Below are 12,645 nucleotides of genomic sequence, written 5' to 3'. Positions count from 1 at the left end.
CCAGAGCTCACAAAGTAGCAGTAGAAGCCTTGAAAAAGCTGAACTTTTAAAATACAATATCTTGAATGTAGCATCAGCAGCAACATCCTTTGTGTGTCATGTGTAGATTATTTCGTATCTTCTTTTTGTTTCCATTTTTAGATATCATGTTTTTCAATAAAAATCAGAGATAACAAAAGTTTATAATGAGGAATGAAAATTATTAGTCTAAATGTAATTGTACAAGGTTCAAATCCACCAGCTGGCCCACTGGACGAAGATGAGCAATCTCCTCTCATAAAGATTTCCATTCTGGGAGCCTGAAGGATGGTTGCTCTGAGCTGTAATTGACTCAGTGGCAGGGAGTTTGGGTTTTTATTTTGTTCTATTGAGTAATCTCTTGTTTTCATAGAGTCAGTATGAGTCAAAGACACTTAACCACATATTGGATAGGAAAGTCTGAAATATGTCTTGGAATTAATATGTGAAGTTTGGAAAAATGAGAAGAACCAGTTCTGCTTTAATTACACGTTCTATAATTGGGATGAGTGTGTCAGAGGCAGTGCAGTTGGCGCAGGATAGAGCAGGGTTTAGGGCTGTTGTGCATAGGGTCGCTATGAGTCGAAAACGACTCGACGGCACATAACAATAACAACATATTATCACCAAGAAATGATTAGACTAAATAATTGGTCAATCTTTTGCATAAATGTCTGTAATATACTTTACAATAAAGAAAATGGATTAATACTGTGTGAACGTTTTGTGATTTATTTTTACCTTAAATTCATTATTCATAAATATATTTAGTAGTTTTTATTAAAATTGTCAAATATTTCTATTCTTGGTTCTAAAATGAAAGTAGAAGGCAAAATAGAGACTATGCTAGACTGAGTGAGAATAAAAATTCAACATATCAAAGTTTGTGAAATACAGTGAAAGAAATATTTAGAGGGAAGTTTATGGCCTTAAATGAAATACTTATGACTATAAATGCCTGAAAAAATAAAAGTTGCATCATCCTGTAGAGCTAGGATAAAGAAAGAGCAAAGTGAGATTGAAGAAATGAAAAGAGGAAACATAATGAAAATGAGCAGACACTAAGAAAACATAAGACAATAGAGAAAATAAAGCTGAAAGCTAATGCTTAAAAATAATGAACAGAAGTTTTCAAAGTCTAGCTATATTTATGGAGAAAAGAGGAAATATCTTACTAAAATAAAAATGAGATTGCTATTTCAAATCCTAGAGGCATTCAAAGGACAATGTGAATATATCTCTGGCAAGGCCACTAGTCTGAGTTTTTCATACTGTGCTGGCTTGTAGGAGGCTGGAAACCATCCCACTGATATTTCAAATAGCAGCACGGGCGCCAGGTCTCACTGAAGCTGCCACACTAAGACTAGGACGAAGGGTTGACCCATTTGGGGAAAAATGGTCAGTGAAAATGTCACTAACGAGAGTAGGACATTATCTGAGACAGTCAGTGCTGGAAGATAAGCCACTCAGGTTGAAATGCACTCGAAATACAACCACAGCAGAGCTGCCGCTTCAAAGTAGCATCTAACTTAATGACGTGGATAAAATAGAGCTTTGGGGGTATCATCTGTTAATGCAGCGCAAGTCAACATGAGGGGGGAACCAGCTATAAACACCTATTAATGATTTGAATGTGGAATGTATGGCATATGAATGTAGAGAAACCAGAAGTGATCAGCAATACAACATCTGAAAATGATACTCTATGTATTAAGGCAACCTTGTGGTAAGGAGCTTCGCTGCCAACGCAAAGGCACTCAGTTCCAATCCGCCAGTTACCCCATGGGGAAAATATGGACTGTCAATTTACTGCCTCTGAAAACCTACGGTAGGATGAGCTGAATCGGTTCAATCTTGAGGGCAAAAAAACAACATCATCTTATCTGTTAGTAAATGGAAATGCATCAGCGTTGGCTGTTTTGAATTACTCTTATGGTCTCCTCCCTATGAGCCTGGAGAGAGGAAGAAAGACACCCAAGCGTAGAGGACTCTCCTTCATAAGGTCGCTTTGAGTCGCCTGTGACTCGACGGCACTTAACAACAACAACAACAATGGTCTCCTCTGCCAAGAGTAATAAATTGAAGATGAATGGCACATTTACTGTCAAAAAGTATATTTCAATATCTATCCTGAGGTACCGGGAACTTCTCCTTTCCAGAGGCAGCATGGTGGTGTGAGCGCAGGAATAGTGAGTGGCAAGCTCTTGGAGTTGAGTGCTTTTCCTGGTATGTGTTTGACGTGCAGGTTTGCTCTGTCCCTGGGAGCGAGGCAAGCTAGGCTTGGCCTAAGGGTTTGAGCCAGGAGGAGGCCTTAAGCCCAAACGACCCTCAGACCTGCGGCCTTCGGCCAGGTTCAAATTGTTTTCCTGTCAAACATTCTTCTAGGTGGTATAGCACTGGTCTGTGTGCTGCTGTACAGAGGTTGCTGTGATGCTGAAGACTGTGACAGTGATGGGCCAATCGTGGTAATGGGCACCCATGGTGGACAGTATTGGCTGGACCTTCCCGACTAAAACAAGCCTGGGAGCAGGAGCGGCATCCACTTCTGAAATGGCTTGTCTCCGGAAACTCTATGTAAGAACAGTGCTCAGGCCGTTTGCTCATAGGTTCGCTATGAGTCATCTACGACTCACGGCACCAAACAACAACACCCTGAGGTACAGTGCTTTCTGTGATAGGATAATATCATATGTCGACAAGGGCGACCTGTTATAATATCGTTATGTAGATGTAAGCACTAACCACTAAATCCCAAGGTGAACAAATTCCATTTCCACCAACTTCTACAGTCGGGGAAATTTATCAAATATGTAATCAAGATTCATTGATAGTAGCTGGTGTTTGGAATGCAGCGGGGCATGATGCTTGATAAATAGCTGTAAAATGAGAATTTACTTATAAAGTATTCTATAAATAATAAAAATTGTTGTTGTTGTTGATTGCCATTGGAGTTGAGCACGACTCATAGTGACTCTATGAATAAAAGGCCTGAAGCCCCTCTGCAACTATCAACATTTATCACATTTCATAGAATTTCCGGAGGCATGTTATTTAGGAAGTGGATGCCACTCCTACTTCCAAAATCCAAAATATTAAAATAGAAAGCTAACATCATAACATTTATAGGAGGAAAGTAGATTATCTTCTTATCACTAGAGTAGGCAATGACTCATAGTAGAAAAAAGGCAAACCAGAATAGAATGATCACATATTTAAGTATTGTAACTTAAAACTACACTCTCCAGAATATGTAGAAAAGTGCAAAGCTAAACCATAGAATGAGAAAATATTTACAGAGTATTCAGGATTTGTATCCAGAAAACGAAGGGGGACATTGGTGATACAGTGACCAATTGGTGGAGCAGTGGTTGGCACTTGAAAGATTGGTGAATAAAACCTATCAGTAGTTCTGAAGGAGTAAGATGTGCCTGTCTCCTACCGTGAAATTACAGTTCCAGAAACCCTATGGGGCAGTTCTGCTCTGTCCTACACGGTCACTATGAGGCAGGGCTGGCTCAGCGGCTACGGGTTTGACTTGAATCCAGAATATATAAAGCACTTTTAGAACATTGTTGTTGTTGTTGTTGTGCTATCAAGTCACCTGTAACACGTGGCAACCTTATTTACATTAGCTCTGAACCCTGCTCTATCCTGAGCCAATCTCATCATCTCCAATACACTTAATCCCATTTCTCCAGTCACGGATTCAAGGATTCAATCTATCTCATCCTGGGTCTTCCTCTCTTGTGCTGTCCCTCCACCCTTCCAAGCATGATGTCCTTCTCCAAGGAGTGGTCCCTCCTGGCCACCTACTCAAAGGACGTGAGATGGAGCTTCAAAATCTTTGTCTCCAGGGAACAGCCTCGAGTCACTCCCTCCAGGACAGACCTGTTTGTTCTCCTGGCAGGCCACAGTTTGTTCAATACTCTTCTCCAGCATCACAAGTCAAAGGCATCGATTCTTCTTCTATCATCCTTAGTTATTGTCTAGTTCTCTGATGCATAGCAAGTAATTGTGACCCAAATAATTGTTGTTGTTTTAATGTGCTGTTGAGTCGCCTGTGACCCATAGTGACCCTATGTACAGCAGCTCTGAACCCTGTCCTGTCCTGAGACAGTCTCACTAATGCCAACACACCAACCCTTCATTGCCCCTGTAACTGTATCAATCCATCTCACCTAGGGTCTTCTGCTCCTGCACTATCCCTTATAAAATGACCAAAAATTATTGGACAGTCACTTCACAGATCAACAATATAGATTATGTATGGATAGTTAGACAAAAAAGTAAAGAAATTAGATTGACTGCTAGCAGAAATGTTGGTGGTTTAAATTCACCCAGAGACAACTTTAAAGGTAGTCCGGACAGACCACTTCTTAGAGGCCGTAATTTTAAAAATCTACACAACCATTAGAAAACCAAGTACACAATGTGAACTGTTTTTAAAAAGCCCAATGAGCAAAAGATTCTGTCCATGTGTAACACCAGCATTGCTACTGGGGAGTAAAGCTGAGAAAATGATGCCAAAGATTTATTTGCTTGCAGTATGATACTTGTTTAGCTTGAAATTAAAAGCTCATCATTATCTTGGCAAGCCCTCTCTAAGTAGCATATGGAGGGAGAAAGACTCTGGGAAAGGCAGCTTTGGCAAACGAACATTTTAAAGGACGCTGCACAGTTATGGGCCTGAACATCAGTCTTTTCTCCAGTCTGAGACTTAGGGAGATACCACCACCTGACTGCTTTATTACAGAAAAAATTGAATATGTCAATATGCCATGCATGATAAAACAATTCATTATGACAATTGATAATTTTTATAAAATTGTTATACATCATTATTCTAAGATGTCCTTTGCAAAGGCTAGGCTTTAAACAAATAGTAACTGAAAAATGTGGATAGATAAAAATGGTTGCGTCACTTCTTATTTCATAGTTTCAAACGGACGTCATTGAAAATGTGATACAAGTTCTTTATTTTTTCCTAAGTTAATGTTCCCCATTTGCCTTATATTATACGTTAGTATGCAAATAACGTTGCTTTGAGTATACAGATAATTGATTAAAAAATGCATTTTTATTTGAAAAGTGTGCAGAAAACAATCACTGAACACAGTTCTTAACCCTAGTTTTCAAGCTCAGATACCACAGTATCATTGGAGGTTGTAATTTCTGAAGCCACCAGGACTTTGGTACAATAATAACAGTGTTTCTGAGGCACCACATTCTCTTCATGGACATACAGCAGACAAACTCCATGTTTAAAGTTGTAAGTGACATATACAGAATTGCACAAAACAGACATCTGTTAAGAAGATAAACAAAACAACCAAACGTGCTTAACCTAACAATGAGGAAATCAAGAAACATGACTTAGAGGCAAATTGTTGGGATCTGGTGAAGAATTTCAGTGTTCTGTCAGAACAGTATTACTTGTAACATATTAACTAAAGCAGGATAGGTTATTCTCTTAAATAATTTCAGATGACCATTAGTATATTTTAAAAGGTAATGAACACAGAAGCCCAATTGAACAAAGAGCATAGTGAGCAAATGATACAATGGAGACTGTAGGGAGCTCTGGTGGCTCAGTGGTAAGGAGTTGCCATGGCAACCCAAAGGCATGCAATTCAAATCCACCAGCTGCTCTGAGAAAGATGGGCAACGTCCTCCTCTGAAAACTCACTGGAGGGTCAGTTAGGAATTGGTTCTGACCCGATGCTACGTAACAACAGCAACCTAGGATGTAATTGGTTTTAGAAGAAACACAAGAGGACGTTTAAAAAGTCTTCAAAAACTTGAGCCATATCACACTTTTCTATCAAATATGATAGACTCAAGTTGTAATTTCCAGTACCAAAAATTAGTGGTTTCTTTCCCCCCTGTAATGCAAATCTTTTCACAATGAATGGTTTAGATCGTGACTCTGGTTTTTAGTAGGAGTTCTTACTCTGTGAAAGCAGTGCCTGTTTACAAATGAAGGAGCTTACAAATCACATTCTAATATATGCTCTCGCTCGAGCCTGATATACTAATCTGGAGAGGTACACTGTTTTAGAAACCTCATATACACAAAGCCCATTGAAGCATTTAATAACATACCCATAGTCCCCCAGCTGTTCTTTCTCGTCATTTTATACAATACTAGGCTTCCTCTCACTCCATTAACATTTTCCTGAAACTAATAAATGATTGTAGCAACTCATCAACAGGGAACAACCAGATAGTCAAGCTAGATTCAGAAGATGATTTAGAATAGGGGATATCATTGCTGATGTCAGTTGGTTCTTGACCCAAAGCAGAGAACACCGGGAAGAGATTTACTTGTATTTTATTGACTTTGCAAAGACATTCCAATGTGTAAGTCATAACATACAAAGGCTAACATTGTGAAGAGTGGCATTACAGAACACTTGAATTGTGCTCTTCTAGAACCTGAAGGATGACCAAAAGGCAATCAGGGCTTTCAGGGAAATTCGTGTGTTAAGGTTGGGTCCTTTCCCAGTACTTGTTCAGGCTGGGGGCTGAGAAAATGATAGGAAAAGTTGGACTACATGGAGAACCCAGGATTAGCGGAAGATTCATTATCAGCAGGTGACATGCAGATGAGAAGCCTCACTTGCTGAAAACAGAGGCCCTGAAGTGCTTCCTCATATGATCAGAGACGACAGCCTTTAGCATAGATGAGTTCTCAACATCAAGCAAGCAAACATACCCACCACCCAACCCACAACCAACACTAAGATCATGTTAGAGAAATGGGGACAGGTGAAAATTGCCAAGACTTCATTTTCTTTGGATGCCCACCCAACACTGATAGAAGCAGCAGCCAAGAAAGAAAAGAATGCATTTATTACCTTAGGTAAATCTGCAACACAAGATAGCTTTAAAGTGTTAGAAAGGAAACATTTTTTTAAGGACCAAAGTGTGTAGCTTTAAAGTGGTAGAAAGGAAACATGTTCTTTTAAGGACCAAGGTGTACCTGGCCCAAGCCATGGTGGTTTTCAGTTGACTCAAATGCATGTGGAAGCTTGACAATGAATAAGGAAGGATGAAGAAGAACTGAGGTACTTTCACTAAGGTATTGTGAAGAATATTGAATATACCATGACTTCCAGAGGAAAATCTATTTTGGAAGAAGAACACTCTTTAGAAGGTAGGATGACAGGACTCTGTCTTCATGTATATTGGAAATGATATCAAGAGGGATCGCTCTCTGGAGAAGGACAGTATGCTCGGTGAAGTAGACGACAGTCAGCAAAAATGCAGATGGACTAGCACAGTGGCCGCAGTCATGGGCTGAAGCACAGCTGTGAGGGCGGCACAGGGCCAGTCAGTCAGCAATGTGCTCTGAGTTGGAACTGACTGGATGACACCTAACAACCACGACAGCAGGCTTCCTCTCAAAAAGATTTAAGGAAATAATAATTAGGTGAAGAGTAAGAACAGACATGCATTATTAGCTCGCCAGGGCAGACAGTCTTTTGATGTGCTAACAAGCTTAAGGAAGGCAGTCACTGGCTAAATAATGAATCTATTAAGTTGAGGACAGACATTCTGCCTCCTTCAGAATTTGTTAATGATCCTTACAAACAAAGTCATCCCAAAGATATTCACTTCCCACAATGTGTTAGGAAGGAAAGGGAACCGATTGAAAGATGCTTCTGTGTGTGTGCTGGGAAAACTGAAACCATTTGTTCTACTTCTTTATAATATTGTTGTTTTGCTTGGTTTTAAATGCTCTTTCCATGTGGAAAGTTAGAAGCCATTGTACTGACACGAAGAACTCCACAGATAACCACTTTTGGAATACGATTCCTTGAATTTTTTTCAAAGCGTTATTTATGAAAGAAATAAATTTCACATGTAGTAAGCAAAATATGCCTAAGTTTCCACGTATTTTATTCAAGAATTATGTTTAATCTGTATCATTTTTACTAGCTTAGTTTTGAGGGCAGAAATTTTTTGATCAATAAAAGCAATGGGCAACCCTTTGTCACAAATACAGTTATAAAATTTCTGTTGGGGAAAAAAAGAAAACAAACAAACAAAAAAACACACACCACAACTCTGTTGGTTACTCAGTCTGTCTTTCCCTACGAGGGGGAAAAACCTCTACCTTTTAAGTACAATCTTCTCCATGTTCTACCACATTTAAGAATTAGACAACTTTTAACTTCTCTCTCTTCATAGTTCTCGTCCAACATGCCACTGCTCTTTACTCTCTGCTCAAGAATTGTAAGGCAGTAACAGAATAATATTCCCTAAACATGTAACAACTATCTTTATCAGGTTTGCTTTATAAGATAAATAGCTTCATAAATTAATTAAGAAGAGAGACCATATTCATCTCAGAAAATATTCTGTATCCATTTTCTATGTTTATATAATATCCCCAGAAATAAACTTAGTATCTTGGTTAAAGGTCAAGAAGAAAATATTGTTTACATTAAATTTTCAGATCACATCTTCAAATATAGACAGTTTCTTGGCATATTTACAAGTGAGTCTGTCCCTAAAATTTTCAAATATACTCAACACTTCAAATCTTGGTTGCAGGGGGTGAAAAAAAAAGATTTTTTTTTATAACTGCCTAACATGCACACTCCTATTTTCCTTTCCCCCTCTTTTTAAATTATTACTATTATTAATTTTAAGGAAAGTTTACAGACTCTTTAGATTTCCATTTATTCACTGTTGCAATTTTTTCCCTGTCCACTGCTCCCCCGCCCCTCCAGTTCACTCTTCTCTTTGAAAAGTAAAACTCTTTCATTATTATACAATCCCTCCCCCCAAGTCTACTCCACTGTGCAGCTTTCGTTCTGAACTCCTGTCATGACAATAATACCTAATCATAAAGCCCTTTTAAACAGTTCTCTCCCTCATCTGTTTCAATGCAGTATACACAACTTATCCTGTTTTCCTTTTCAAGAGTGAGTCAGTATGTTAGGAGTCCAGAGATGAAAATTCCTTTTTAAATTCAAATTTTAGCTTGAAACTCCAAATACTTTATGGATAAAGATTTTTAATCACATGTTTAGTGTAGTTTTCAAAGGGAAGAAGAGGTACATATCCCTTTTCAAAGTGAAGACAGACATAGAATGGTGAATTCTCTTGTCATACAGCACAGTATGCAGCACCTCACACGTCCAGGTTTTATCCTAAACCTACTTGTGGGCTGTATCTATCACACAGCATTGTGTCTGACCACTTCATTCATTCCACTTCCACTGGTGAGAATATACAGGGGCTTCAGAACTTTATTGATTCTAAGTGGCCTCTATTTATGGTTTGAAAAATATTTAGACTCTTATTAAACTGATTTTTGGTAGAATCATGTTGTTTTCTATGGTCAAGTTTTGCTTTCATGTAAACAGGCAAAGACTAATAAGAACTTTGGCCTGGCTTATTGATCTGTACAGGTTAGCGAATAAAAGCAAATAGAAACAAACCAGAGACTGATATACAAACTAACCACTCTAGCTAGATATAACTAATAAAATATTTACCTTGTAAAATGCTCGTTTAATTTTTTTTTTTTTTTGCAGTGTGATAGCTGATAAGTGAGAGCTAGGTAGCTAGAGTGGTTGTTTGTGCAGGTTTTTAATTCCTGTATAGACACCCACATTTAGAATACTTTCTGCCCAGTCTGACTTGTCATTGTTAGAGCAAAGTAGATATTATCTTCTCTTGACTATTGTTTGCTTGTTTTTGTAATGGTTTTTATTGGGAACATTAGACATTAAACATACCTTATGACGGTTAAGAATTTCAAAGAATGCCTTCTGTATGAGAGGTGAGCTCAGAAACCAGACAGTAGAAGTACTCTCCAGATTGCAATAGAGTCCTAGCCTCCTTCACCGAGGACATCAGAAGACCGTTAGCTGGGTTAGCATCTCTTGGAGACCCCCTCAGAACAGAACATTAAAGAAAATGAGCTATGTAGGTGGAGATAAATTTGGTCACAGAGGTATCTGAGGCACTGTGTAGAGCAATGTAAACATCAAACCACTAGAAACACTACAGGCATAGTTTATATATCAAAAAAGGATTTTCGTGTACGTTTTGGACATTTTTCCAACACACAATATGATTTGCTACAGCATCTGGGATATAATCGGTAACAGGACTCATTTGGGGGAAAGTGCATGCTATTGTGGGGTGAAAGGGATCCACAATTCTTGATCAAAGCCATCTCTATACTTCATGGCACCAGATCAATCTGAAATTGTGAAGTGAATTATACAAGACTTGATTTAGACATGAAGGGAGAAGGAATTTCTACTAATGGCTGTATGGAATTGAGAGTCAGATGTCAGGGGTTTTTTTTTTTAAGAGAGAAAACTATTTTTTATATCAAGTATTTTATTTTATTAACAAATAGAATGTTTTTAAAGTAACTTTTTTTCCCTCTGCATTAAACTTTACTCCTCCTGAGATTCTCACTCTGTAATTATTTTTACTGACAAAGTTCTATAATTATGGGCATCACCACCCTCTGTTTCATGCTGAAACTATCAAATAACATCATCTTAAAATAGACCCTCAATAAATGCTCGTTAAAGAACTGACAATGACAGAATCTTGGCACCAGTAAATCAATCAAATAGCTGAAAAGTGAAAACACAAAATGATATATCAAAAATAGAATACCTTTAGGGCTTTGTAAAGGCCAAACATTCCCTCTAGGGGAAATGCGGAGGGGGTGTGTGTGTGTCTTTTTATGGATTAAAAAAAAAAAGAAATTGCTATTATGATCACAAAAGTTCACCACATTTTCAGAAAGCAATTGTCATATTTGCTTCTGCTCATTTTTTTTTCCTACTAGAAGGAACATCTGAATGGTTAACTAACAGATTTCTATTTTCATGACACATTGATGTCAGGTAGAATACCATAAAGGAAACCCTACTGGCAGATATATCCAACCATGACTGATCGTGGAGGCTGGCACGGGGCTACAGAAAGCAGCTGAACCGAGGATTTCACGAGGTTAACCCCAGGAAAGTCTCCAAGTTGCTATTATTCATGACATATTTCTGGGTCTTTTCCATCATGACAAAAAAAGACATTTCCTTGGAAGGGGTCTGTGTTTCTAAAATTGATCCCAAGCCAGGTGGAAGTCAGTGGAGATGGATTGAAAAGGGGGGGTGGGTGGAGGGCTATAATTTAGGGTTTCCCATGCTTTTTGGTAACTTTACAAAAAAATTGCAGGTGGTAAAGAAAAATGATGTTTCTTTGGCAAAACCATTTCAAATGTAGAAGCAGCTAGTGGAAAAATTCTATTCTCAGGAGAAAGAGAGAAAATGACGTGTTTTCCTCTGCTATAAGAGAATACAGGAGTCTGAAGTTATTGTTAAAGAGTCTGAATATCTCAATAATGGTCAGTTTGATAGGAATGACCTAAATTGAGATAAAAATGGCATAATATTAGTTTAGCTATGATAATAAATAGGCCAATGGAAATTACATCTGTGGTCATCTTAGGGAAGAAAAGTAGTTACACATGAAAAATAAAGCAATTAACCAAATTTTTGGTAACCTAAGAGGCAACTCCATCCATACCCAAATGTAGTTGAACCATACAGATTTTGATCTTAGTATGCAATACATAAACAAATACTACATATTTTGCAACACATCCAAAGGCATCATCAGTGCGTATGTGATTAGTGACATGAAAATTCAGAGTGACCATGGACTTGACCAATCACAATTCTGAGATTACTTATCTTTTCTATTGAAGTTTCCATTTCTTACATTGATTAAACATCAGATGTGTGGGTAGTTGGAGGGGGAAGAAATGTTTTGAGGTTTCAAATACTCTCATGATTTAAAAAGAAACCCACAGTGAAAAGTCACATTCTGTTTCAATTAATTTAGGAGTATCTTACCTAAAACAAAACAAAACAAATTACACTAGATTTTCAGAGAGATTTAATAATCTGCAGTCTTTAATTTCCCCTTGTGATAATTTACTGACATTTGCTAAGGAAAAAAAAAAAGAAAATGTGATGCTGAATCCTGAGCCAATTTTTAAAAAATTGTTTGAAATGGAAACCTCTGGTGATTCTCTTAATCCCAGACTAGAATGTCAGCTTCTAACTGACTTGAGTGAAATTTACTGTCAGATATAGATACATTTCATTTCAACTGTCAAAAGGCATGTTCCTGTATTTGTGTGGTTCTCCCCCCTGCCCCGCCAGGTCATTTCTGTTTTACTTTGTCCTCTATAATTCTCTTCCTGCCCACTATTTACTAAAAATATAAAATGGCATTATCCCAGAATCCCCTCCATTTTAGCAAAACTCTGACATTCATCCTCTCATAGCTTTATCAATAATGTAGTCATCTGGGGATAGCTCACTGGGTGCACTGTTCTTCTTATGTGAAGACACAGGATTCTTCATTATCTATCCATTTTTAGTGGAAGAGAAAGAAAAACCCAATGATATGAATCAGATTCTATGTAAGAAGGATACCGACACCCCATCTGAAAAATAACAACAACAACCATCTTTTTAATGTTATCATTTAGAAGTCTTTTCCTTGCTTTAATATGCCAGTGCAAATTTTGACTGAAAACTCATTAGCATTTCTTGTACACTAGCTTATGTATGCATCGTT

Source organism: Elephantulus edwardii, unplaced genomic scaffold (genome assembly GCF_000299155.1).
Source record: "Elephantulus edwardii isolate Elephantulus edwardi_28Jun2011 unplaced genomic scaffold, EleEdw1.0 scaffold00103, whole genome shotgun sequence".
Lineage (NCBI taxonomy): Eukaryota > Metazoa > Chordata > Mammalia > Macroscelidea > Macroscelididae > Elephantulus > Elephantulus edwardii.
The sequence above is the reverse complement of the archived record's forward strand: the minus strand, read 5'-3'. Positions refer to the sequence as shown.